Consider the following 26,880-nt stretch of genomic DNA (forward strand, 5'->3'; position numbering starts at 1 on the left):
GACCCATAAACCTAAAATCTTGAATTTTTGCATTCTTTTCATTTTTCCTTTTGCATGTCCTTTGATTTATACTTGCGGCCATATATATACCCGATACATGCATCATTCTCTAGTAAGGTGTCTAGAGTGAGTAAAACTTGCATGAATCCAGGATTTTAAAGCATTCTCATCATCTTCAATTACATCTATGCATACACACAATCAAACTACAGATAATCATTTTTTGAATGGGTGCCATCTAGATTAGGGTTGATAACATACAATTAGGTTTGTTGTACTGTATATTGGGTTGATAACATACAATAATGGTCCGAAAGCTCCGTCATCCCCTGATCATGCCAGTTAGCGTAATCGTGTTGATCCCGCTGTATTTGCTGGATCGCTTGCATCATTTCCGTTTGGCGTTCTTCCATTCTTTGGTTGTGTCGCAGCATATCGGCGTAGATGTCATCCAGGAGTACACTCAGCATGTAGGGTTGAATCCCAAATTATATAAAGAAAAATCAAAATTATTAAAAAATAAATTTAATTAAAATGTTTAAAAAGAATTTACATCAATTAATCTGAGACGTTGGATGCTGTAAAAAATTTAACTTTTATTCTAATCATCACTAAAATAATGCAATCGAATTATAATGATGAATTGAATGTGTAAAATGTTTTACAATGAGTATACATATTAATTATTCTCTTTAACAAGTACTAAATTTTAAGCAGAAACATTTCTATTACGATACTATGTTTTTCTCTCTATGTCGTGGCCCTATGTTTCCCAAGTATATTTCCACGGCGTGGCTTGCTTAATTCTTCACATGCGTATTCCTACAATTAATTAAAATTGTCGTACTCACCTCCCTCTTCACGAGTACCACACAAATAAGTGCCTTATTCTTTTGCTTTTCTAGAAACTTTGTTATAAACCAGAGGGATACTCCACGGAATGCATGAATACTGATGATGTGGTACACGGAACTGTTATGAATTTTTTTATACTTTTGAATAATTAAATAAATAGATAATTGTTGTACAATATTGCTATAAAAAAATTATGTTGAATAGAAAATTTATAAGCCAAGAATTATTTAATTGAGATTTTTAAATAATAATAAATGATGTGTTATACATAAATCAGTCAAATGAGAAAATGTTGTAAAAAAATCAAAATGCATAAATTAAATATATATATATATATATATATATATATATATATATATATATATATATATATATATATATATATATATATATATATATATATATATATATATATATATATATATATATATATATATATATATATATATATATATATATATATATATATATATATATATATATATATATATATATATATATATATATATATATATATATATATATATATATATATATATATATATATATATATTAAAATTAAAATTTGGTCATAGATAAAAAAGTAAAATAATGTATATTTTAAATAGATATTTATAAAATAATATGTTATGTACATAACAAATCGAAAATAAATAGTAATCAAATATAAAATAAAAAAATATTTATGTTTAATACATTAATAAATATATATTTTTTAAAACATGAACATTAAAGTTATTTTGACAAATATAAATATACTATAAAATTATAGTTTAGCCAACTATTAAATAAAAATGAATTCATTTTGAAAATAAATGGCACGGGTGAATATGAATATTTGGATCCGAATTGGAATTTGGAACAAATAAAGTAATGGTTTGTTATATATCATGTTTTGTTGCGTGTTTAAGTATAAACTGGCCATAATCCATAAATTGTTAAATTATTTGATAAATATATACACTGAAAATGTCGCTGATAATCTATAGTTAAAATGTCATTGAAAATTCATAAGTTACTGAAAAACCATATAAAGATATTTCAATATAAAGCACCAGTGCACCAGTGCAGTAGAACAGTGCAATAAGCCATGCCAAATAATACCACTTCAAAAAGCCATGCAGTAAAACAGTCCAATATAATAATATAAACACCAAAAACATTAAAGGAAGGTTTAATGTTTTTTAATGGCAATGAAAGGAATAACATTGTAAAAGAAAAACAAGAGTCACGTGTGTGCAATTATTTAACTTGTCCCATAAATAATGTGGGAAAAATACCTTTTCCTATTCCCAGTGACCTTTGAGCTGCTCGATTACAGTTTCATCTTGAAGGATGGAAACAACATAGCAACTAAACAAAGTGTCATGTACTAATAGTCACTACAAAAAAACTAGAATAAATGGAGGTTACAACCGCCATAATTTAAAGTACTATTACCGCAGTTACAACCGCCATGATTTCGTAAATTTGGCTGCACTAAGTAAAAAAGGGAGGTTTCATACTAACCACCACACAAAACGCCGTAACTTACTTAGAATAAAATGGCGGTTTTGTTTTGGTAAATAATGGGATTTTCAACCGCCCAAATTCACACATTTTCACAAAAAATAATACTGCATCACTCTCCCCTTTAACTTTATAGAATCAAATATGACAAAAGAGAAATATGATATGCATCAATGATAGAAGTGAATAGCTATTTAGCATTTTGATTGATATAAATACAACATGAAATGTAATTTGTAATATGGACAAAATTAATGATTGTTATTATCAATAGAAAATTATCATTTCTAGCATATCAAGTTATCTAAATAAACTCACCACTTATATAAACTTTACCAACAAATACATTGTCTTTGTCATAAAACATAAGAGGGGTCATTTACCGGGAGAAATCAGCTGAAAATAATAAGTGTTCTTACTATTTTGGAAGGGTAACATATACTGAAAGTCATACATTAGGATCTACCTATATCCCAGCCAACACCATTTGACCGACCTTTGTAGTGCTGTGTGGAAGCCTACATATAGGGTATAAGTTATTCTCAATCTTCAGACAGTTCACCACTCCAAAAATCGGTGGGATCAGGGGTAATTGCCACACACGAAGACTGTGAGAAGATTGATGAAATGGAAGATTCAAGAAGTGATAATTGAGAAATGCTTTCGTAGAGAGTTTAACGTCAAACTCTATACAAGTCAAAATCCAGATATGAGATTAATTTTTCTCAATATTATTGTGGATTGGTGATTGTATGAACTCGTGTAATATTTTCAAGACATAGTGAAAGAAAGCAATTTCCAATGGGAAACCATTGAAGAGTGGAGTAGGCTCCTACGAGGATGATAGAGCATTATAAATCCTAATGCTCTCTCTCTCTCTCTCTCTCTCTCTCTCTCTCTCTCTCTCTCTCTCTCTCTCTCTCTCTCTCTCTCTCTCTCTCTCTCTCTCTCGCGCGCGCGACCATTTTAATTTTTGTAGGTTATTGCATGTTTAGGTTATTATTTCTTAGTGTAGTTTATCATTAATTCTTGTTGGTAGCGATTTAGGTTTTGTTAGAGTGGGAACGTAATTCAGTTTCAGTGCTGATTAAAATCTGCGGACTAGTGGTGTTAGAATCTCATTGTAGTTCTTAATTGTATAAAGGACATATCTCGTGTAATTTATAATTTAAGATCAAATAATTTTTTAAAGATATTTGTGTGTCAACTTTAAGAGTAGACAACATCATTAATTAGACCAAAATATTCCTGTCATTCTCTGAAAGTTAGAGCAAATATTTTCGCTATGTTTCTTTGATTCTATGGAGAATCTCCTTGTGCATCTTGCTTATGAATCTTACCTTGATGGACCTGTTCAATATAGATGGATATATCCATTTGAATGATTCATGGGTGATTCAAAGCGATCAGTGAAAAATAAGGCAAGAGTTGAGAGATCAATATGTGCGCATTACTTGCATCGAGATACATCACATTTTTGTTGTCATTATTTAAATCACATGATGTTGACTCCAAGAATCATAAGGAATGAAGTTCACTTTAGTGAAATAAATCAAATCACCCTATCAGTTTTCGGTCATCCCGATCGTCCTTCTAGAAAGACAATTATGCATTGGCTGTCTGAAAAAGAAATGCAATATGCTCATGTTCATGTGTTGATTAACCATGTTGAAGTTAAAACATATATTGAATAAGTATATATTTATTTTTGGTTAATACTTGCCACCTTGTCTAACCTATAATGTTTTTCGAAATAGGGTATTTAATACCTACTATTTTTAAAGCACGGGTGAACAACCATCGATTAGTTACATGCATGCATGCCTAATTAAGAAAAAAATGCCACCCCAAACCGAGGAAAAAGGTCATAAGACATGTTGCAAAAGATTCATGGTAGAAGAGGTTCTTGCTTCATCTTTGTTTATTCCTATGCCACTTTCGAGTCATGGGGCTCGTCCACCTCCACCGCCTATGCATCCTACTCCATCACCTATGCATCCTACTTCACCCATATCTGGATCTTTCATTGGATTACTATCCACGCCTGATTTTTTTTCTATATTCCCACTCACATCCGCGCCAGCTTTTATTAGTCCTCCTGGATATACATCTTTTATGCAGTCGGGTGGACCTAGCACCCTGCATCTAACATCTTTTCCTATGCCTTCCTTGCATCTGAGTTGACCTATCTTTCCATATTCCGTGGATGTGCCTATGTAATATATGGAGATAGGTGGATATATGTTGCGCCGCGAAAAATACATAGTCGCCACCGGATTTTATTTATTCTAATGGAAAGGGAAAATAACGATAGAACCCCAAATGAGAATGGTCTCGCAACCAAGAGTGAATTCAGAAGTCAGTTATGCAAGGTGAAGGTATTAACACCCATCATATCCATGGTACTCCATGGAAACCAGTTGCTTGTATCAATGCGTATGGATGTTGTTTATATGTATGTTGCTCGCTATCAGTGAATGAGATGAATAAAGTGAGATGAGGGAAATAATAAGTTTTAATTTAGTGTGCTTGCCAAGGATTTGGGCCCTTGTATCTACGTACCCTCATACGTGCAATAAGGAAATAAGAGCTCCGTAGTTCTGCTCACAAACAGAGTATGTGTTTGGTTGTTTTTACTGAACAATGTTGATGTTCGCGTGTTACTGTTCACTTGCTTGTATACTCTGTCATGGGAGAAGGAAGTATTTATTTGTTTGCAGTAAAATGGATACGCTTGGATCACACTTTAGCAGTTAAACATTACTTGCCCACATATGGAGGCTTAAGCGTCATTCATGGTAGAACGAAAGTAACACGTCCTTTTTGAAAGGTTTGAAGAGAAATGAACTGAGGCAAAAGATGATTTGATTTGTTGGGGTTGATTTCAGTGCGGAGACAAGCATCAGACCATTGGCTAGATACGGTCAACAGTCCAAAAACTCGGGAGTTGAGAGGACAATATTATCCTAAACACACTTTTCATCCAAAAAGAGATTTGAATTATGAAAAAGTTTGGATCAAGTAACTTTTGTTTCTTTTGAAATGGTTTATTTTTATCATTTGTTTTTATCTTTTTAATTATAATGCATGATGAACTAATAAAGGAATAAACCTAGACTATTACACTTTCACGGGGTGAGTGGACATATAACCCACTATGGGGAGATGTAAGCAATACAACATAAAAGGAAATGGAAATGAATTAAATAAATACAAACCATGTACCATGCCTAAAACATACAAGTGGCATGATACTCCATACAATAAAAATCAATTGAATAGATTAAAGGCAATGGGATATGTTAGATTGTACTTGAAGCTCAAATTCATATGTGGACACAAACAACAAATGAGGTTAGTTAAACAATATGAAGCAAATGGAATTAAAATGCTAACACAAATGAATCATGCAATTCTATGATGAAATGATATAATGATATAGAGATCATGGTGAAAATAATGGACATGCTAACGTTATATCAAATTGAAATGCCATTTTCAATTTGGATTCAATAGCCAAAATCAAAGAGATTTATCAATTAAAAATGGAATTTAAATCAACCAATACATGAACATGAAAAATTAATTCCATTAAAAGTCAAGGATTGAAATGAATAGTATGGAATTAAATCAATTCATCTATCTAAACATGAATAAAAAAGGCCAAGAATTAACATGATTTACTAAATCAAAATTACATGTTAATCAAATATTTTTTTTGGTATTTTTCTAAAAGGATTATCAAGACAATCACCTAACAAATTAATTTCTACATGAAAATTAACTAACAACTAACATCATTTTATTATTTCTAACATGGTAAAAAATGATTAAAACCAAAAATACTAAAAGAAAAAAAATCAAGAGAGGACAATGTAAAGAAAAAACAAAGGAAATCCACTAAATTTAACTAATGGGCCAGGGGGTGCTAATCTGGAAATAGGTGTGAAACAAAATGCAATCCAGGCGCATGGGCCTAGGATACCACAAGCCTAATCACGAATGCATGCTGAGTCAGGGGGTGCTTGGATGAAACAATGTAAATTCAACAATTTGGCCTTAAGCCCAAACAGAAGGGCCCAATGGAATCTGACCCATGAGAGAACGGATAAGGCATATTGACATGGATTGTAGTCGGTAGTGAGTCAGAAACTGGAATAAGTCAATGCATTTAATGGCTATGGATAAAGCGCGTGTGATGAATGAGCATAAACAACCTCAGGTCAAAAGTGAAATGTGTTATCTCTCTCTCTCTCTCTCTCTCTCTTCAATCTCAGTTCACATTCTTGTTTCCGTTCTCCCTCCGTCGTGCCGAGGTTGTCCTCAACAGAGGAGGCACTCACAAATTCAAATAAGTAACATCATCTTACTCAATTTCAATCCCTAAATCCGAATCTATTCATGAAATCCTCTAATTCTACGTGAGTTGTGCAAATCGAGAGAAGAACTTCAAGAACCCTAACGCGAGAGACTCAAATTAAAACCCTAAATCAAAGGAATCAAAGCCCACGTTGTTGGGGCTTTGATTCCCCACGCTCTAAATCATATGTAAGTAACCCAAATGAAAGCAAACAGGGAGAACTGCGAACCTACCTCCAAGGATAATAAATTCCAGTATGAGTTGAAACCCGAGGATGAAGGCGAAGATGATACAGGTATGAACTCCTTGAGTCTCTCTTCTTTCTTCACTGATTCTGCCTTTTTCTTCTTTCTTTAGTCCATATGTATGAAAACAAACGTGAAATTGTTGTATTCTTGCTATGCATGAGTTATTGTGAATTGAGGATCAAAGTGAGGTTGTTGTGGATGTGTCGTGAGGAATGATTGTTGAAGGTGATGATGAATTGAGTTCAATGTGATGAGTGTTATGAGATTATGAGAAATGCGAGCTATTTGCAGTGATTGTGATGAAATGTGAATTCTGAGATTATGAGAAGTGAAAGATGAGAGAACGAGTGGTTAATTGATCGTGAGAACGAGAAAATTAGTTGGGGACTGAAATGTGAAGGGAATTCTACTTATATAGGTGTTGATGATTGTTGATATACTATTGATTTTGTTAGAAAATTTGTTACCATTTGTAAAGTTCTATTAAATTTGGTTAAGTTGTTAAAGGATTGAAGAGGAAGCTGGAGGTTAGAAGCTTGTTTGAAAACAGTTATGGGATGGTTATATGTTGTTATAAAAGTTAGTTGGAAAATTTTGCTAGGAGGTTGAGTGGTTATAAAGCAGTTAGGATTGTTGTGAAATGAGGAATCTGGGTTTTGAAGAGTGTAAATTTCTAAATGATTTATGAAATTGATTTTTCTAGATGGACCAATGTCCAGTAATGTTGCCATATTAGATTAAGTTTGATTTATAGGCCCAAATGGTGAGGTTAATGGATAAGTATTGATTCGATTTTCTGTTAGTGGAAATGAATGCAGTTAACTGAAAGCTAGGTGGTAACTCGATTTGGACGAACAAACTAAGTATCCATGATTGTTTTTATTAGTTGTTGTGATTTCATATTGGAAGGTTGTTATGAGTTCTATTAGAGGGTTTTTTTGTCTAACTTACAAACCTTGTTTTCTTGTCCATAGATCACAAACCCTTCTAGTTGTTACATATAGATTTCTTCTTCTAAGACACCATTTAAAAAAGTTATTTTAACATCCATTTGGTGTACTATTAATTTATAAATAACAACTATTGAAATAAGTATCCTGATGGATGTAATTCTAGTGAATGGAGAAAAGGTGTCGAAGAAATCTATGTTTTTTCTTTGTTTAAAACCCTTGGCTACAATGCGAGCCTTGTATTTATCAATAGTTCTATCAAGTTTTAGTTTCTATTTCAAAACCCATTTACAACTGATTGGTTTGCAACCAGGAGGCAAGTCTACTAAGTGTCAGGTCTTGTTAGTTTCTAAAGATTATATCTCATCATTAATAACCTCTTGCCATAAATCTGCATCTAGAGATGACAAGACTTCTTGAAGATGTATTGGATCTTCTTCTACATTATAACCGACATAATCGGGCCCATAGTCTTTAGCAATTCTTACTATTTTACTTCATCGAAGTTCTGTTTCTACATTGTCATCGCTTTTTGTGCTTCTAATCACGGGAATGTGACTCGATTGAGTGTCCTCACTATTTCTCGATTTGAAAGGAAGTTTGTCTTCATAGAATTCAGAACCATTTGATTCTATGACCACTTTTACATTTAGGTCATAAAACCTATATGCCTTACTGTTTGTTGCACACCCAATGAATACACATTCATAGGCTTTACTAGCGAGTTTAACTCGTTTGGGATCCGAAATAATGATATAAGCCAAACAACCCCAAGTTCTCAAATAAGACAAGTTTGGTTGTCTTTTCTTTAATATCTCATAGGGAGAGATCTTACTTTTTGACTTGGGAACTCTATTCAGGACATAGAAAACAGTCAATAAAACTTCCCCCCACCAGTGAGGTGCAACACCAGAATTCATCATAATTGCAACAACAAGTTCAATAAGAGTTCCATTCTTTCATTCTACTTTACCATTTATTTCAGGAGATATGGAGCAATTGTTTCATGTACAATTCCATGTTTAATATAAAAATCATTACATAACCCATCATCGTATTCAGTTCTCCTATCACTACGAAATCTCTTAATCTTCTTACTAAATTGATTCTCAATTTCAGTTACATACATCTTAAACATGTCAAGCGCTTCACTTTTATTCTTCTTTAAGTACACATAAGTATAATCAGAACAATCGTCAAGAAGTCTTTAATGATTGATCAAATTCACTTTTATTTTTCTTACTAAGTGGTAAAATAATGTTTACTATTTCTAGTTAAATTTCCATCTAATTCGCATATATCAGAGTCTATAAGATCTAGGGGAGCAAATTCTTTAATGATTGATTTATGCGAAATAATATTCACATTTGTTTGAATCATTTACATTTAATTTAGGGATTAGGCCTATGTTGCATGCATTAGAAATAACTTGCTTATTAACATAACAAAGTCTAGCATACCAAATATTAAAACCACACCAAGAGTAAACAAAAGGAGAAATTTTATTCAATTCAACATTCAACTTAAACATGCCATCAATGGCATACCCTTTCCCAACAAAAATACCAGTCTTAGTGATGGTGTACAAATATGCCCCAATAGACTGACTAAACCCTGTCTTATTTAAAAGAAAACCAGAAATAAGATTCTTCCTAATTTCAGGAACATGCATGACGTCCTTCAAGATCAAAGTCTTTCCTAAGGTGAAGTTCATCTCAACATCTCCAATTACAATGACATTAGTGGTGTGAGCATCTCACAATATCACTTTTTTATCTTCAGCATTCATGTATGTCTTAAACATAGCACAATCATAACAAACATGACGTGAGGTGCCAGTGTCTATCCATCAACCATCACTTCCATCTACCATGTTGATTTCAGTGATCATAACAATGAATTGCTCATCAGTCAGTTTGACCTGTGCATTAGAGCCCGTAGGTTTAGGTCTGTTCTTACATTTCTTAGCCATATGACCCGGTTTTCCATAATTAAAGCAAGTAAAGATCGAAGCGTCATTTCTCTGAGGTGGTGGTTGTTGTCTAGCAATCAAAGCATATGAGGCACTTGAGTGATTCCCATTCTTAATTCGGTTCACATTATTGTGGTTCTGATTCTTTAATGGTTTGCCCGTAGGCTTCAGAACCACAATGAATCTCTTGTTGTTGTTAGAAACAACTAACATTTCATCTTTCTGATCTTGTCTCCTAGCTTCCTCTTCAATTCGGAGGCGAGTGATCAGAGTCTCGATTGAAAACTCTTTTGTTTTGTGTTGAAGCAAAATTTTGAAATCTTTCCAACCAGGGGGCAGTTTGTCAATTATAACAACAATATGAAATTGTTCATCGAGGGGCATGCCTTCAGTTATGATTTCATGGGATTTTTTTTTAATTTTGTGGCTTTGATATTCCACAAACCTTTCATCCACCATCTTATAGTTCAAGTAGCGACTACCATCATATTTCTTTGCACCTACTTCTCCAATATCATATTTCTTCTGCAGAGGTTCCCATACCTATTTAACAGTCTTACAATTACTATAATAATCATACAGATCGTCAACAAGACTGTTCAAAATTTGATTTTTGCAAAGATAGTCACTCTCATGCCATAAGCCGATTTCTTTCCTGAATTGTAAATTGCTCGCAGATTCATTAGTTTTAGCAATTCCATTTGAATATGCAGAGTTCTTACCATTAGTTTGTCCGGATGATCCAGAAGGAGCAACAGAGATATCCTCAGTCAGAACATGGACAACCTTCTTTAAAGTTAAGAAAATTTTCATCTTAGCTTGCCAACGTTTGAAATGAAAACCCTCAAACTTGAATGGTTTGTCAGAGACAGCAGCGACCGCAGTAGTACCGATAATTTCCTCAGTAGCCATGGAAGTTAAAGCAACATCTTAAAATTGTTGTTTTAGGTTTTGAAAAATTTTCCACAAAGAAAATTATCGGGATGAGTCGCGTACTTGATCGCTTTCTTTAAGACGTTTCACCGTAAAGCCAATAATTATGCGATGCTGTCGAGTTTCGACGACGTCTCCAGGATAAAATAACTCGTTCAATTTTACGATTATCAGTTGCACTATAATAAATCATTCAAAGAAATACACCTTCAGATGGTGTTTAAACCACTCGTAGTATCTGAAAAAATTTAGTCGTTGATGGGACAATAAGTCACTCAAAAAATAAAGAAGAATGGAAATAATTTGAGATAAAGAGAATAAAGAGGGAGAAGAGAGATTCTAAAAATTCAGAAATCTGGAGTAATTTGCAACTGAACTGAGGAACCTTATTTATGGGTAAATGATTCAACTTGGTGGAGAAAAAATAGTGGGAGGGAGTTACTTAGTCAAAATTAGGTTAAAATTAGATTTTGATGAGTGACACGTTATATTTATCAATTAATAATTAATTAATATTAATTCATTAAATTTCACCTAATTAACTTCCATTAATTAATACGGATGACATTTTCAAATACACATCAAGTTTTCCAACAAAGTCAATCAAAGTCAATGATGCAGAAAATATTGAGAGAAATACTGTTGAAGTCCCATGTCGTTTTTTCAAGATAAAACATTATATATATATATATATATATATATATATATATATATATATATATATATATATATATATATATATATATATATATATATATATATATATATATATATATATATATATATATATATATATATATATATATATATATATATATATATATATATATATATATGTGTGTGTGTTGAATTCTTAAATATGTCTGTCCCGTCTCACTCCATCCCATTTTTCCGGGATTTTGCGGGAGAGGCCTAAACGGAACGGGCATTGCCCATTTACCAATCCTAAATATTCCTGACATTGCACTTTTACTAAAATAACCTTATTAATGTGTTGAAAATAATGTAGAGAGTAATAATTAAAGGACACAATTGAAAAAATAATAATAATTTTTTAAAAAGTGTGAATGACATTAATTTTGAAACAAATGTAATATTGTCTCCGTTTTTTTAATAAATCATTTTAACATTTTCACACGTCTTAAACTATAAATATATTTTTTAAGAATAATCTTTTATTAATGGTATTAAAAATATAAAATTTTAATATTGAAAGAAAAAGAAATAATTAATGCTTGAGTGTATAATAAAAAAATATTTAATAATTTTTCACTATTATAAAATCTTGATTCAATTTTTTTTCAAAATGATTTATAATAAAATGAAGAGGGAATATATTTTTTCTTTGTGGCTGCTAACTTATTTTTCACATATTGTCGATCAAACAAATACTTTAAAAAAATTCATTTAAACTTATTAAGAAAAAAGTTGTTTTTAAAATAAATAACCGTGGGCATTTAAAAAAATTAAAGTATTTAGAATTGTTTTAATTATTTTAAAAATACATTATTCTTAGTTAATATTTTTTTTCCTCTTAGTTTTTTTAAGAGCTCAACAAAATTGAAATAAAATGAACTCCAGCAAAAGACAAAATTTATTGCATTAAAGTCTAAAATAAAAAAGGTCATGGTTAGAGTTAAAGCTCTCCAAGCCAACCAAAGTTATTTAGTTCAATAATGACTGATGTTGGATTTAATAAGGAGAATTACGTTTCGATCCCTACAATTGCGATTAAGAAAGGATTGGAACCACTGACTGTCATAATTGATTATCGAATCATATTAGTCGATCTAGTAGATCAAATATTAATGATGGAAAATAAAACTCTACAAGTCAAAAATTTGATGATACTTACAAAATCATATTTAAGCTTTATAAGCCAAATATTTGTTGACGAAGATTCAAAGAAACACGAGTCGCTGATGAACATTTTTCCTCTTTAAAAAAATGCAACGCCTATGAAATAAATTCAATTGAATATTACTATTGAACACTAGTTCCTGTCCCCGATGGGGGACAAATTTCTTGTTTCATCCACATCCTCATAAATTATAACTTTTTCATCGAAACAAAATGGATTTAAACTTTTTAAAATATTTGTATATCACTTTTTCATAATATCAAAAATCAAAAATTAACCTAAATCATTCATACAATTTATATTTTAAAAAAATAATTTTTTTAAATATTAAATAAAAAACAACATATTATCTTAATAATGTTAAATATATAATAAAGCTAATAAATAAAAGAATAATTTAGTGATTTTAAGTAAATCAGGTGAGGAAGGATAGGACAGAATATGACGTGTATCAATGAATTCAATACGCTAGGTCCACCCCTGTTTTTAAATTTGAGTTTTCCTCGCATTTATCTTTATTTTAATTTAAATCAATTTTTTTCTATTAAAATCAAGATATGTTTTAGTCTGATTATTCGATATCAACTTATGTCATATATATCATGTTTATTATATTTCAACCAATATTTTAGTGACTAATCATCATATGTGATAAAGAAATTTTGAAACTAGTGAGTATCATATTTGTATTTGTATTAAATTGAAAATTTTGGTTCATCAAAATGCATATTTTCAAGGTTGCACTTGAAGTGGTGGGATAAGTCATGTGAAAATAAGCCAAAATGACACTCAGATATGGTTGAAGTCAATCCTCCTAATTTCATTCAATTTATCTTGTAAAATACTTGAAGTCATCAAAGTATCCATAATATGGTTGAGTTAAAACTAATTAGATAAAAAAAATTATAAAGTATTAAAATAATAACTAAATTATAAATCCAAACCATTTTTAGAACATGATACTCACTATGTACTCTGATCTATGTAATGTTGTTTGATTTAGTCTTTGATACTAGGAGTGTTCAAAAATTTGGTTAACTGATCCAAATATCTAATCTGAATTGAATTGAACCATAAAAAACTTAAACCATTTAAATGGTTAATAAATTGAATTGTTTATTTTAACCAATTCAATTAATCTAATTGAATTTAAAAACCAGTTTAAACTCTTATAAACTTTTCCACAATTTTATCTAAAATATAAATACTATTATTTCACAAATTCAATAAACTTAATAAATCATTATATTAAAATGATAAATATTTTAATTATAATCTTTTAATATTTTTTAGTTAGTTACTATTATCGTAACATTTTCATTTTCCCATTTTGTGTTCTTCCCCAAATATGAAATATGAACCCTAAATCATCTCTCCAATTCAAACTCAACATCAATTTCAATTTCACCTTCTATTTGTTTTGAATCGATTTCGATTTCAATTGATTTCAACTTTCACTCGATTTCATTTTCGATATGTTCCATTTTCATTGGGTTTCGATTTAACTCGGTTTCGATTTAACTCGGTTTCGATTTCACCAGATTTCACCTTCTCTACTCGGATCTTGCTCGTAGAAACTCTTGTCTCGACTCTTTTTGAGGTAAACCTGTTATTTTTTTCTCTCAATTTCACTTTTTTGGATCATGGTTTGATTCTTTTGTTTGGTATGTCCTACCCTGTAATTCTGTTCTAGTAGTTTAATTTGTATTTTATACTAGGTTTGCTTCTTTTTTTTTTCTTTCAAATTATTAGTTTATTTGGAGATAGATATTTCTTCGCGAAAATTTACAAATTATTAGTTTGGTTTCTGTCAAATTTGACAATTTTTTTGTTGAAACTGAGCAAAGAAATAAATGGCGTATAATAAATTTTATTTCGTGAATTTTGGGTAATTTTGAACTAATCTATACAAGTAAAAAAATAACTGCTATTTATAATCAGCAGTATCAAGAAGAGTGTGTGAAGGTAAAGAACTGAAAGTTAACATTATCAACTTTTGTAAGAAAAAAAAGGGTCTCAAGAAGAGTATGTGAAAGTAAAAAACTTAACATTATAAACTTTTGTAAAAAAAAACACTAACTGAAAATTGTTAAGTTGCATCAGCTTTCATTCTGTAGAAAAACATAGTGGAATTTGTGATTTTAGTTTCTGGTGAGTGACTAAATCATGATATGTTTATTAATGTAGGGTTGAAAAATATTTAGTAATTAGTGAAGAAAGTTTTTTTTGGATCTTTTTTGCTTATATTTTGTTACAGAAAGAGTACTTAGAAGTTTTTGTCCAGAGGAGCTAGTGCTCTTGCGTAGTTTTGTTTTCCTATCTTGTTTCTGTTTCTTGTCCTTTCAGGTCTTTAATGTTCTAAGATAAAATAAAGGTGAAGCCTCAAACTATTTGTGTTGCGTTGCATATCTAACAAAACTATCTCCTAGTCTTGCAGTTATGCCTTGGAGTTGCTGAAATTCCGTGAGGCAGGAGTTGAAGTTATTGTAAAGGTAGTCTTAAACTTGTTCTATCATAAATTATCAGTCTAAGTCTTGTTATTAACATTCAGGTTTTGTTTCTCATAATTCTTCTACAACATATACAGGATTTCAGAAAGAGATGGGACAGACAATCTCAAGCATTTTACAACTTATTTAGACAGGCTGACATAGTTGAAAAGCTGGCCAGCATTATCGAGAGATTGGTCTGTATTATATTTTGATAGGAAAACTAATAATGAATCATATCAGGACATTTTTACATACCATGTTTATGTTCGGATTATAGTAACTGAGGCCTAATATAGCTTTTTAAAGTAAAATACTTATTGTTGGAAAAAACCATGCTGGAAATTGCTTCTAATTTACATAACAAAAGAAGATTATTGTAAGAATATAAGTGAATAACAATTTATCTTATGGCTTTTGCAGCTAGCTTCTCCTTATAGATCGGACGGATGCTTAAAACTTTTCAGCAAAATTCTAGTAACTTCGACATGGATGGTCATGACAGTGTTATGGACTTTGAGACAGAAGAACATATTGGTTCTACACCTCCAGTTTCTAATAATGCTGGTTTGTTGCCTTAAAAGCGTAAAAATCGGTCAGAATCATGGAATCATTTTACACCGATGCCGTCGAACACAGAAATGTCAAAGTTAGCAAAATGCAAGCATTGTGGCTCCTTAATCAAGTATAATGGTGGAACAAGCGCTATGCTAGCTCATTTGAGAAGATGTAGTGATAATCCAGACAATGCGGTGAATGTGACGATGCATGAACCATCTTCAAGCTCAATGGAAAATAGGGAAGCGGTTGTTAATTCATCTCCTTCAGCTCCCAAATTTGACCAAGAAGTTAGCCGAATGGACTTGACAAAAATGTTTGTAGCCATGGAACTTCCGTTTCAAAAGGTAGAGCATCCATATTTACATAGGTTCATTTATGGCTTACAACCAAAATTTAAGTTTCCATCACGCAATACACTAGCACGTGATATTTTGAAGAATTGGGACGTGGAGAAAGCGAAGATGAAGACTATTTTGTCACAAAATTGTCGCCGAGTTTGTATCACTACAGACACATGGACATCTACCCAAGACTCTAATTACATGTGTCTCACAGGGCATTACATTGATAACAATTGGAAGCTACAAAAAAATATTTTGAATTTTACTCAAGTCACAGACTACACAGGAGAGATTATGGCCAAAACAGTTAAGAAGTGCTTAAATGGTTGGGTACTAAATCGTGTGCTTAGTGTTACCGTGGACAATGCATCTTCAAATGACGTCGGAATTCAACATCTCAAAAGATGGCTTCACTCTCAGAATGGCATAGTTTTGAATGGAGAATATCTTCATACACGTTGTTGTGCCCACATATTAAACCTTATTGTAAAGGAGGGGATGAAAGAAGTTGATGATTCTATTGTAATAATTCGTGCAGCGGTGAGGTATGTGAGGCGTACTCCTTCGAGGTTTCAGAGATTTAAGAAATGTATTGATCATGAAACAATTGGATATAAATGTTATGTTGGGAGAGATTGTGAGACTCGGTGGAACTCAACATATCTAATGTTAAAGGGTGCATTAAAACATAATAAGACCTTTACAGAGTTAGAATTCAGAGATCGGAAATATTTTAATGAAATGAGTAAGGACAAAGGAGTGCCTAGACCGGAAGATTGGGAGCATGTTGAGTTAATCCTTCCATTTCTACAGATATTTCATGAAGCTACAGAGCGTATTTCAGGATCTTCTTATGTGACAAGCAACATGTATATGCTTGAGGTTTTTGGTGTTGGAAGAAGCATTCTGAACATGTGTAATTCGGAAGATCAAAAGGTAAGGTCAATGGCTATAAAGATGAAGGCAAAGTACAATAAATATTGGGGAAAACCTGACCACCTTAACATGTTGTTATTGATTGCAATGGTATTAGACCCTAGATGTAAATTGAAGCTTGTGGTATGGATGGCAGCTAGGATTTATGATACTAGTGATGCAGAATATTTGAAAACCAAGTTGGGTTCATATTTGAAGTCTATTTTTGATGAATACTCTGGTAGGGCAGTGTCTCGTCTAGGTAGTTCAGTTAATCTATCAGGTGGTTTTAATGCAGTTAATGATCCGTACCATTGTGCTGAATTCTACCAATCAGATGAGTGCAGCACATCAGAGACAGAATTACAGAAGTATATTCAAGAAGAAGTAGAAAACCGTCCTCCAAATTTTGATGTGCTAGAGTGGTGGAAGGTGAATTCAAGCCGATATCCAATACTTGCAAGCATTGCAAGAGAGGTTTTAGCCATACCGATATCCAGTGTAGCCTTTGAATCAGCTTTCAGTACCGGAGGAAGAATCCTTGATGCATATTGTAGTTCTTTAACATCGGCTAGTGTGGAAGCACTTATGTGTACTGAAGATTGGCTCAAAGGAGTAGTTCCATCTTTTCTTAGTAGTGAGGATCTCGATAATATTGATCGAATTGAGGACGGTAAGATGTCAAAAGATATAAAAACTAGTGTCTTATTACTTTATTATTACATGTTAAATTTTCATTCTTTCTTTTGCAGAACTATATTCTGCGCCAGATGCCGGAAGTTGCTCATCCTTTGTGTCAGTTGTTGATGATTGAGGGTAAGATTTTTTTCACTTGATATATTCTTTTAATAATCTAGTCCTTCATTCTTCTGCAGGATCTTGCGCCCGAGCGTGCTTTTGCTGATTTTGTTCTCTGCAATTTGGTGCAGATCAATATTACTTTATGTTTCAGTTAGTGTATTTCTCATTTTGCACGGCTACTAAATGAATCAATCTCTGCTGAATGGGATTGGAATTAATCTCTGTTAGCTGCTGATTATGTATGTGGATGTTGAAATTAATCAGTTAGTTGGAAATGAATAAATCTGTTAGTGAGGTTTCGACTCTCTGTGGTGCGTTTGTTAGCTTATCATGGAGCTCAATTTGTTCTTTTGAATCAAAATGTGCAGGTTTGGTTAGTGTGAATAGTTAGTTAGGAAATTGGTTTTTTCTATTAGATTGAAATGTTGAGAAGTTAGGTGGAATGGTTTCAAATGAAATTCACGCGAAATGTAAATTTAAATTCAATTTCTGCTTGTGAAATACAGTAGTTATTGATCTATTTTGAAATGAACTTGGACTTAAATTGTAATTTCGTTTTAGGTTAGTTTCGAAGTCAATTTGAGAATCAGTTTATAGTGGAATTTCAGTTGATTTTAAAGTTAGTATTATTTTGCATATTTTGCATAATGTTGTTAGCAGGGCAATGTTTGTGTTAATTTTTTTCCTGACAAATTATTGGTCTCGTTCTGGTGTAGCAGTAGGGCATTATCCTCATGCTAACTTGTTTTCTTTTTTTGCTTGGAATTGAATGATATCACATGGTGAAACTCATATTGCCGTGCATGGATGATTTTGCATGTTGGAGATGGCTTGGATTGCCTTTGAAGAAGATGGCCATGGGAAATTGTGGTTGAAAATTGGATGTTAATGCTTATGAGCTTAGATTAAAATTTAGAACTTTTAGTCACATGTTAGTTTAGGTTCATTTTTGGAATGTTCATTTGTAATGTGCAATGAGTTTATCATGGAAACTATGTATTAAGATGAACTTATGGTTCATGATTATGTATGTGGACCATTTTCTGATATGATATAAGTGTATAGCAGAAAAAGTTGTCGGCTGTGGCATTCGCTGATGAATATGAATTCAATTTTTTTAAAAAGAAAAAAGAAACAGTTTTTAAAAAATCCAGATTTGAATTCAATTTTATTATAAAAACAAAAAAGAAACAGTTTTTTTAAATATATAAAAAAACCAGTTTGGAATTTGGTGAAAAAATTAATCCAATTTTTTAAAAAATTGGTTTTAAACTGGTTTAAATAAATTAAACTGGTTTAAATAAATTAAACTGGTTTAAAATTATGAACCGGTTCTGAATTGGTTTTAAACCGAATTGAATTGATTAAACAAATTAACCACTTTTTGCTAAAGTGGTTTTTAAAAACTGCATTGAACCATTAATATGGTTCGGTTCAATTCAATTCATGAACCACGAACACCCCTAATATGGATAAGCATGGATGAACCAAACAAGACTGGTAATGATCAGATGAAATGATCAAATGAAATGGTTATGGATGTACCAAGTTGGACTTTGGATGCCATGAGAATGGGCTTGGGACCAAAAGGTACCATCAAGCAATAAATGAACATGTGATGACTTGAAATGGATCCAATCCAACCAGAGAATCCTCCAGATGAGCCAATAACAAAATCCTTGAATAGAGCTTGAACAAGCTAGTGAACCATGCATAAATGGATGATGGTGAACTAGATAAAATTAGGGTTTTGAGGCCACACAATGGATATGGGACATAAATTAGGATTTGGGGACACCATGATCAAGTGAGGATACCAAATTAAGGTTTTGCTTCACCAAGAAGCCACATTTTAATCACCCAATGTCACGTACAATGCACAACCATCAAGGACTACCCTCATATTAGGTTTTGATTATTGAGCCACCTCTAGTTACAGAGAAACCATAGTTTCCACTATGTTTAGGCACAAAGATTGGATCCATGATATATGTCCTATTGTATTGGATGGTGATTATGCAGATGAAAAGAATTCCTACGAGGATGTGCAAATGATTAGGGTTAGTGATCTAGATGATCCTTGTGAATGGTAGAGTGAATTTTGGGGTATGACAATATAGCATGCCACATTTATCACCCATGCATTCTCTGCGTGATGAGTTGGATGATGAGGATGATCATGGAGATACAAGTGCTCATAAGGAGTAAATGAGGGTACACATGATGAGAAATGCACCGCAGATAATTGATAACGCGAAAACACATCAGATAATTGCCTTAATTTACATCCAAAGATCACACCATTTCGATTAATATCCCAATTATTGCACAACTATTTGTGTTGTTTTTGCAGATATTTGAATCTCCATACACTAAAGAGCAAAATGAAGAAAAGGAAGAAAAAGAAGAAAAAGAAGAAGAAACAAGTGAAAAAGCACAGAAAAACCAGAAAAACAGATTATGCAGATTTTGCTGATGTGACGATCGCCACACATTCATGACGCTCGTCACGACCCAGACTGTGACGACCGTCACAGGCCCATGACGAGCGTCACAGGCCCATGACGAGCGTCACGCGGCCACAAAGTGCGCTTTGAAGCAGTCAGCAACAGGCACCCAAACGTGCCTAAATCTCCTCCAACAAACTTTTCCCACAGATTCCTCTCTCAAGACCAAGTGTTCCTTGATTTTCTCAATTACCAAGACCTAATGGACACTATATAAAGGACTCAATTGGGAAAAATTGGGGACGCCTACTTTGATATTTACGCTCTGCAATTTAATTTTCAGCTTTCCAATATTCAGCATTTTTTCTTTCTTTTCAGCAACCTTGTTTTCCGTTGCCTTATTGTATTCATCATTCTTTTTATAGTTTCCCTTTTTCCAGTTAGTTTTCCAGTTAGCCATAGTAGTAGTTTCCTACACTGGGGAACTGCTACACTTTATTTTATTTTAGTAGTAATCTGTATTGAAGAAGCAAAGCCTACCGACTTGTGGAGGACTGTTCAAGTGCTCCAAGAATCGTTATACTCTATACTTCGATCTCCAGGTTTTTATTGAATTATTATTTTTATTGTTAAAAGCATGTTTGCCACAATGTTGATCTGTGTATGCCTTGTGTCTGCTTTATTTAATATGTCCAGCTAAACTACCGGTATCGGTATGTAGCAACTTAATTTGATGGGATTCAATAATAACTAGTGAAAACCTTTTTTCTCAAATAACCTTTTAGGCTGAAGTTTTTAATCTAAATTTAATTAACTTTATCACAAAAGCGTGAAAAGCTATTTAACACGATTTTGCCACGAGAGTGGGAAATTAACTAAGGTGAGAACCAACAATCGCGAGAGCGTGAGGCTCGAGCTGGATAGTAAAAATTAGGCATTGAGTTTAAAAACAGCGAGAGCACTTTAAAAACAATTAGAACTTATTTATTTTCAAAAAGTAATTTTGACTTCAAATGGGATAGCGAGAGCGTACATTCTGACTTACAGTTATAGGCCGAATCAACAACCACGAGAGTGTGAGATAAAGTCTTTTAAATAAACATTTTCTATTGAGAGATATTTGGCATTCAAACTATTCACCGGTAACTTATCGAATCCCTGACGATTAATGCGCTGCATACTGATTCTTTCCATTAATTCTTTATTAAAACCAAAAATTTCCCTTAGATTTACTATATTACCCCCGAACTTCTACTAATCAATTCCCTTAGCTAAACATAGTGACGTTAGTAGCACTAGTTTGACCATAGGTCCCTGTGGGATCGATATCTTTTAAAACTAAAGCGACTAGACTGTGCACTTGTAGTCAAGTACCTGACAGACTATATTTTATATATAGCCACGACAAGCATCAAGTTTTTGGCGCCGTTGTCGGGGACCTGTTTTAGTCGAATAGTGCGATTCTTTCGTTGCACAGTATAGACTAAGGTAAAAACAAAAACTAATCTTCTCTTTTTTTTCTTTCCCTGATTGTATGCCAAGTACTCGCTCACAAGGCGATAACTTAGCACCACCAATCCCTGAATTAGAACGTTTCCTATACGTGAGACGCCGAATACACGAATATCAACAAAAATACGGTATTCCCGATATCTCCTTTCCTCCTAAATCAGAAGAAAAACCAAACACGGCTGAAGAAGGACCCCAGAATCGTCCTCTTAAATTCTACGCTACCTCATCTCAACAAGAACCTCACAACAGCATTGCTGCTCCCGCTATTAATCGAAACGATTTCGAGCTGAAACTCTCACTCTTATCAGCCGTCCAACAACATCAATTTGCTGGAAATCCAACAGAAGATCCTAATGAACACCTGACCAAGTTTGTGCAGTACGCCGATACTGTAAAAGCGAATGGTGTATCTCAAGATGCGATAAGACTGCGCCTTTTTCCCTTTTCACTAAGAGACAGAGCTTAGGCTTGGTTGCAATCCTTGCCCTCCAACTCTGTTACAACCTGGGAGGAGCTGAAGAACGTCTTCTTATCCCGATACTTTCCGCCAAGCAAAACTGCTATGCTGAGAGCTCAAATCAACGGATTCAGGCAAAAAGATGTGGAATCTCTCTACGAAGCGTGGGAGAGATACAAGGACATGATGAGAATATGTCCACATCACGGTCTAGAAGACTGGGTGATCATTCACATGTTTTATAATAGGCTTCTGTATAACACAAGACTTACAATAGACGCTGCCGCGGGTGGTGCACTTATGGATAAGTCATACACCGAAGGCTATCAACTCATTGAAAACATGGCCCAAAACCATTGCCAATGGGGAGGTGAACGAACTCCAGTGGAAAAGTCCCAGACTAAGGGTGGAATGTACGAAATCAGTAGCCTTGACCATGTTCATGCAAAGGTAGATGCCCTTGTCCAAAAATTAGACAACTTGACCATACCACCCGCAGCCACCATGGCTGCTGTAACTCCAAAATGTGAGTTATGTGGAAACCTTGGACACACTGCACATGAATGCCAAATATTAGCAGGAGTCCCAACAGATCAAGTGAACTACACACAAGGAAATCCCTATTCAAATACTTACAACCCTGGTTGGAAAAACCATCCCAATTTCTCGTATAAGAATAACAATTCCCTTTATGCACTTGGCCAAGCACCAGTTGTTCCGCCTGGATATCAAAAGCCTGCTAATAATGCTCCTAACATGCCTAGGAAGTCAAATCTCGAGTTGATGATGGAAAGCTTCATAGCTACTCAAGCTCAAACAAACAAGGACTTCTTGAACCAAAACATACACACTAGCGAGCAACTTAAACAACTAGCGAATAAAGTAGACGCCTTAGTCACCCACAATAAAATGCTTGAAACACAGATTTCACAAGTGGCTCAACATCAAGCATCTACAGCCGCTCCAGCTGGAACATTTCCTGGACAGCCGCAACCTAATCCGAAGGGACATGTAACCGTTATACTGAGGAGTGGAGAAGAAGTAGATGGACCCGTAGATCCGAGACTCCGAAACCCTGCCATGTACCAAAAACCAGATAAAACCTCAACTGAGCAGGTGAATGAACCAAAGGAAACAGAAGATAATACCCAGGAGGCCGAAGAGAAAGAGAAACCTTATGTGCCTCCCCCTCCTTATAAACCACCCATTCCGTATCCTCAAAGACTCAAAATTTCTAAAACTGCGAATCAATTTAGGAAATTTGTTGAGCTTCTGAAGCAATTAAACATTACGATACCCTTTACAGAAGCCATCACACAAATGCCCTCCTATGCCAAATTTTTAAAGGAAATCCTATCCAATAAGAAAAAGATTGAGGATGACGAAACAATTACACTTACTGCCGAGTGTAGCGCCATAATCCAGAATAATATGCCTCCCAAACTTAAAGACCCGGGTAGTTTCTCCATACCCTGTGTCATTGGAAAATTCGTCATAGACAAAGCTCTATGCGATCTAGGAGCCAGCGTCAGCGTAATGCCCCTGACCATTTGTAGAAGGCTCAGTGTGGGAGAATTAAGACCGACAAAGATGTCCGTTCAATTAGCTGACCACTCGATTAAATATCTTGTCGGTATACTAGAGAATGTTCCAGTTCATGTAGGTCAATTTTACATTCCTACGATTTCATAATCATGGACATTAAAGAAGATGCCAGTACACCTATCATTCTGGGAAGGCCATTCTTGGCTACCGCCGGAGCCATAATAGACGTAAAGAGAGGTAAGCTGACATTCGAAGTTGGAGAGGAAAAGGTTGAATTCATCTTAACCCAATTCTTACAAGCGCCAGCTATAGACGACACCTGTTATCTGCTTGATGTCATAGACGAATGCGTGAGAGAAATGGAGATGGAAGAAACTACGTACTCAAAAATAATGAAAATCCAAATCCCTCCAATCCTTGAAGACAATAATTGGCATGAACCATACCAAAACGAAAGTCTAAGCGAATGCTTAACACTTACACCCGACCACGTGCCATGCCCAAAGAAAATTGACTTGGAACTAAAAACACTACCAAAGAACCTAAGATACGAATTCCTAGACACTGAACTTAAAAGACTAGTAATAGTCAATGCTGACTTAGGACAGATGGAAACCGAGAAATTATTAGATGTCCTACGAAAATATCCAACATCGTTAGGATATAACATCGCCGATCTAAAAGGAATAAGTCCTTCGATCTGTATGCATCGTATTATGCTGGAGGAAGATTGCAAAACCTCTAGAGAGCACCAGAGAAGGATCAACCCAATCCTAAGTACCATAGTCAAGGATGAAGTAAAGAAACTTCTAGACGCTGGAATCATATACCCAATCTCAGATAGTCAATGGGTTAGCCCCGTTGATGTAGTACCCAAGAAAGGAGGTGCTACAGTTGTTAAGAATGAGAAGGGTGAATCCATAGCACAAAGAGTTGTGACCGGAAGTAGAATGTGCATTGACTATAGAAAACTAAATAAAGCCACTCGAAAAGATCATTTCCATCTACCTTTCATAGATCAAATGCTTGAACGACTGACTAAGCATTCTCACTTCTGCTATCTAGACGGTTATTCAGGATTCTTTCAAATCCCAATCCATCCTGACGACCAAGAAAAGACTACCTTCACATGCCCTTATGGTACATTCGCCTACCGACGAATGCCATTTGGCCTATGTAACGCTCCCCCAACATTTCAAAGATGCATGATGGCAATCTTCGCAGATTTTATAGAGGACATCATGGAAGTCTTCATGGACGATTTTTCTGTTTGCGATCAGAGTTTCGAAGGATGTCTATCTAACCTCGAAATGGTACTCGAAAGATGCGTGAAAGTAAACCTCGTTTTAAACTGGGAGAAATGCCATTTTATGGTTCAACAAGGAATTGTATTAGGTCATGTGGTATCTGATAGAGGAATTGAAGTGGACAAAGCTAAAATCGAAATTATAGAGAACCTTCAACCTCCGAAAACTGTTCGAGAGATAAGAAGCTTTCTAGGACACGCCGGTTTCTACCGACGTTTTATTAAAGATTTCTCAAAAATAACCAAGCCACTTACAGGATTATTAATGAAAGACGTTGACTTCATATTCGATGAAAAATGCCTAATAACGTTCAACCAACTGAAAACATCTTTAATCACCGCACCCATAATGCAACCACCTGACTGGAGATTACCATTTGAAATCATGTGCGATGCGAGTGATTATGCAGTGGGCGCAGTACTAGGACAAAGGAAGGATAAGAAGCTTCATGCTATTTACTATGCGAGTAGAACACTTGATCCTGCCCAAATGAACTACGCCACCACTGAAAATGAACTTCTAGCTATCGTGTTCGCTTTGGACAAATTCCGTTCCTACCTGGTAGGGGCGAAGATTATCATCTATACCGACCACGTCGCTATTAGATATTTATTAAGTAAGAAGGATGCCAAACCAAGACTTTTAAGATGGATCCTGGTCTTACAAGAATTTGATTTAGAAATAAAAGATAAGAAAGGTACTGAGAACGTAGTAGCAGACCACTTATCTCGTATCGAAGGGAACAAGCCTGAACCAATCCCAATTAATGAAGATTTCCCTTACAAACGACTCATAGCCCAAATGGAAAGTGATATGTCTGAATTGACATTAAGCGATACTGAAATAGAAGGTTCCGTGGAAGAAGTACACGCAAATGCAACTCTGCCATGGTACGCTGACTTTGTCAACTACCTAGCCGTCGGAGTACTTCCACCGGACCTATCTTATCAACAAAAGAAGAAGTTCTTTCATGACCTAAAACAGTATTACTGGGATGAACCCCTTCTTTTCAAAAGAGGGACTGACGTTATTTTCCGTTGATGTGTTCCTGAGGATGAAATCGAAGACATAATCTCAAATTGCCATTCCGCCCCCTGTGGAGGGCATGCAAGTACCTCAAAGACCTGCACTAAGATCCTTCAATCCGGCCTATTTTGGTCTACTCTATGGAAAGACATCCATAACGCGGTTATAAAATGCGACCGGTGCCAACGCACTGGCAACATCTCAAGACGCGATGAAATGCCACAAACAGGAATCTTAAAAGTTGAAGTCTTTGACGTATGGGGGATTGACTTCATGGGACCATTTCCAGCCTCTTTTGGTAATAAATACATACTCGTTATTGTCGACTATGTCTCAAAATGGATCGAGGTTGTAGCCTCTCCAACAAATGACAGACGAGTAGTAATCAAGCTATTCAAAAACATTATCTTTCCCAGATTCGGTGTGCCGAAACTAGTAGTTAGTGACGGCGGCTCCCACTTCATATCGAATATATTTGGAAAACTCCTTCTGAAGTACGGAGTCCGACACTGCGTGGCAACACCGTATCATCCACAAACTAGCGGGCAAGTCGAAGTCTCGAACCGAGAAATAAAACAAATTCTTGAGAAGACCGTAGGAATATCTAGAAAGGACTGGTCATCCAAGCTAAACGAAGCTTTGTGGGCCTACCGGACGACTTACAAAACCCCGATAGGAACCACACCCTTCAAACTTGTTTATGGTAAATCATGCCACCGCCCTGTAGAACTGGAACACAAAGCGTATTGGGCGATTAAAACCCTTAACATCAACTACACTTCCGCAGGAGA

The 26,880-nt window shown here is 34.3% G+C and overlaps 1 non-coding gene across 1 annotated transcript; it reads right to left on the reverse strand.

The window, feature by feature from the left end:
• Nucleotides 1-22,316: 22,316 nt before the first annotated feature.
• LOC127133088 (small nucleolar RNA R71) lies at nucleotides 22,317-22,423 on the reverse strand. The gene has a single exon (XR_007807083.1). It is a non-coding gene; the product is annotated as a small nucleolar RNA R71 (small nucleolar RNA).
• Between the last annotated feature and the right edge of the window lie 4,457 nt (nucleotides 22,424-26,880).

Source organism: Lathyrus oleraceus, chromosome 3, assembly GCF_024323335.1.
Source record: "Lathyrus oleraceus cultivar Zhongwan6 chromosome 3, CAAS_Psat_ZW6_1.0, whole genome shotgun sequence".
NCBI classification, from domain to species: domain Eukaryota; kingdom Viridiplantae; phylum Streptophyta; class Magnoliopsida; order Fabales; family Fabaceae; genus Lathyrus; species Lathyrus oleraceus.